The 3,497-nt window shown below is 50.3% G+C and overlaps 1 non-coding gene across 1 annotated transcript; it reads left to right on the top strand.

Annotated features, from left to right (window-relative positions):
- Window positions 1-3,046: 3,046 nt before the first annotated feature.
- TRNAS-GGA (transfer RNA serine (anticodon GGA)) lies at window positions 3,047-3,121 on the top strand. The gene has a single exon. It is a non-coding gene; the product is annotated as a tRNA-Ser (tRNA).
- Window positions 3,122-3,497: the final 376 nt, after the last annotated feature.

Genomic DNA, 3,497 nt, shown 5'->3' with positions numbered 1-3,497 from the left:
ACATTCGAGCTACACCTTCTGAGAGCATGTGCTAACATTCCTAGCTTAGAACACGAACAAAAACTATCCCACCTTTGCGTTTTTTAAAACTGTATAATTCCCAGTTCGTCAATTCCGCCAACACTCCTAGGCACCGATCATCTTGCCGTGCAAGCCACAACAAAGTTGTTTAACATGGCGTATCTCGCCCCTCCTCCCATCTCCGGTAGATCTTCACACAAACCACGATAGATTTGAACACCCTCGCTTCTGAAGTTGTATGGCACTGCCTTGCTGCCACGTTCAAGAAAGCACAAAAGAACATTTTCTTTCATGAAAGCTACACCGATCATATACTACCCCTTAAGTGGGGCATTTGAGGTGTAGGTAAATAGATAAATATGTTAATTATTATGCGCCTATTATTTGTGCATGAGTACTGTGACAAACACAACTGCACAGGTTGAGCGTACCGCCTGCGCCATCATAGTACATTAGAGGCCAGGATTGATGCGTCGCAGACTACCACTATCTGGAAGCTATCTTCGCTTCGAGGCTCACGCGCCTCGTAGCTTTCGCTACACTGCAAGTATTTACTAGCAGATGCTGCGCGCGACAGACAACTGCAGATTCTATGTACCTGTCTAGATGAGAATGTACGGAGTGTTGCATCAATACCTGTATATATGATTGTTCCTGCTAAGCCGCCGGCTGATATCTGCTCAAATTTCCGCTTGATGTGCGAAGGCTAGTGTAATATCATGTTTTCAGGCGATATATATACCAGTTTCATCCACGATACATTTAATGTTCGGATCGTCTGGAACCTCGCCACCTCCGATGACATCGCAGCAGAAAAATGGCGCCGACCTGCCGCGGTATCCCAGTGGCTAGGCATTGCGCTGGTGAGCCAGAGGTAGCGGGATTGATCTCGTTCATGGCAGACACGTTCCAATGGGGGAGGAATGAAAATAAAAAAGAACCAATGCTTCTTTAGCGTGCATTGGGTGTACAGGAAATAACCACAGGTGGTCTAAATTAATCCGGAGCTCCACGTTATGACGCGCCGCATAATCAAGCTGTTGTTTTGGCAAGTAGAACTCCAGAATGTAATTGTTGTCCATGCCACTATCAGTTGCTGCTACGGCGAAAAATAGTGGACCCTACGAGTCGCTAAATTGGAACAGGGAGGGGAGGTTTATGCACGGATGTTTTAGGGCGCAGCTTATGCACCCGTTCCTGCGGGGAGCGTCGGCGTTGTGCCTCCTAATCGAACGTACGAGCACAGTCAAGGATGAAATCGAACGCGGAGCTCAGCGGCAGATGAAATATGGCCATACTGAAGAGAACGCGAGGAGGAAAGGGGAGAGGAGTGTGCAGCAGAACCGTGAGACGGAAAGCGGAGGAGGAGGGTGTTGCGAGCGTGAGAAGTGCACAGTACCGTGCAAGACGGGGCTTGCGGTAACTATGGCTGCGAGATGGCGCCAGAGTAGCGCGCGTCGTCTCTATGTAAACAAAGCGCTGCATGAGCGGCGATTTGTCTTCGTCGGCTGCTGTGAATCGCCGCCACGCATGACCCACGCGCTGCCTCTCGTGATTTCCCAATTAGCCAGAGACTTCAATGCTCGTCACCCCCAATGGGGAAGTACAGTTATGAATAACCGAGGCAAAGCCTTGTCCGACTTTATGCACTCACAGGATTTCGTCAATATTAACGATGGCTCTCCTACGTTTCTGTGTGGCACGTCTTATAGTAGCTGCTTGGACCTGACGTTTGTTTCCTCACTACTAAAGCCTTCTATTAGCTGGTTCAGTGATGTGGAAACACATGGCAGTGATCACATACCAACGTATATCTGCGTAAAGTGGTTCGCACCTACCACTTCGTCTCATGTGCGGTGCACAGACTGGCCCACGTTTAAGACATTCGTGGAGAATTCCTGTGCGAATCTCGAGTCACCAGCCCAACTAGAAGACTTGATCACGTCCGCCCTCGGTGAGGCCACGCGGAACATATGTGCACCTACACCGGGGTATCCTATCGACGTGGAATTCGAGAGGTTGCGCGCAGTCCGACGGCGCGCTGAAAGGAAATGTAGAAGGACGAAATCCACGTACCATCTCGCCCTTTGCCGCCGAGCTCAAGGACAAATAAAGCGCCTTCTCGAGAAATTAGGAAGGAAGCGCTGGATAAAGTTCTGCTCATCACTGGATCCTCGCAAGCGGCAGTCACGTATTTGGCATGTAGTCAGGAGCCTACATTTTCCCCCACAAGAAAGGTACCCTTTAAGTGCTCTGGCCCTTTACCAACGCCGCAATGGTGTAGAGGTAGCGGACGACTTTTGCAAAGTGATTGTGGGCACAACTCAACCAGCCTCAATCCAATTCGAAGTTTTTGCGCCACCTCCCTCAAGTGACTTCTACGACTTGCTCTTTACGATGCCCGAATTAGAGGCTGCTCTTGCGTCGTGTCGGCATTCATCAGCTCCTGACGCTGACGGGATCTCGTACTCGTCTCTCTCTCACCTTGGCAGGGCTGTTCGCACTGCGCTGCTCAATTATTACAACGACACATGGGTCTCCGGTATTGTTCCGCAGCAGTGGAAGATCAGCCGCCTGGTTGCTTTCTTGAAGCCTGGAAAGACTCCTTATGAGCTTACCTCATACCGGCCAGTCGCATTAGCCAGCTGTGTTGGAAAAGTTATGGAACGAATGGTCCTGGCGAGGCTCGAATGGTTTCTGGAGAGAAATGATCTTTATCCGAACATGAATAAAGGGAAAATGAGACATCCACCCGTTCGTAGCAATTGCTACAAAGGAAACCCATACGGGTTCCTCGAAAGAAAAGCCTCTCATAGTTGAAGAAAAATTCGTCCTGGTCCGGGACTCGAACCCGGGACCACCGCCTTTCCGGGGCAGCCGCTCTACCATCTGAGCTAACCAGGCGGCTAGCAGATGGCAGAGCGAAGTCGAATTTGTCGACAACACGAAGCAAAGGCAAGAGTCAAACTCTTGCCTTTGCTTCGTGTTGTCGACAAATTCGACTTCGCTCTGCCATCTGCTAGCCGCCTGGTTAGCTCAGATGGTAGAGCGGCTGCCCCGGAAAGGCGGTGGTCCCGGGTTCGAGTCCCGGACCAGGACGAATTTTTCTTCAACTATGAGAGGCTTTTCTTTCGAGGAACCCGTATGGGTTTCCTTTGTAGCAATTGCTACGAACGGGTGGATGTCTCATTTTCCCTTTATTCATTACTTCTCTCCACCTTGCGGGTTTCCGCAGAACTACTACGTTATCCGAACATGATGAGCGGTTTTCGGCGGGGTCGTTCTTCAATTGACAGCGTCATTGACCTCGTTACGACAGTGGAACATGAAAAAGTCAACACCGACTCGTCGCCGCTGTTTTCTTAGATATCAAAGGGGCCTACGACAACAACCTTCATGAAGCCATTCTCGATGCCCTAGATGACTTGGGTATTGACGGCCGGCTGTACCTGTGGATTGTGAGCTACCTCAGCGGC

Source organism: Dermacentor variabilis, chromosome 2, assembly GCF_050947875.1.
Source record: "Dermacentor variabilis isolate Ectoservices chromosome 2, ASM5094787v1, whole genome shotgun sequence".
Classification (NCBI taxonomy): domain Eukaryota; kingdom Metazoa; phylum Arthropoda; class Arachnida; order Ixodida; family Ixodidae; genus Dermacentor; species Dermacentor variabilis.
This window is presented reverse-complemented; position numbering and strand designations above follow the sequence as displayed.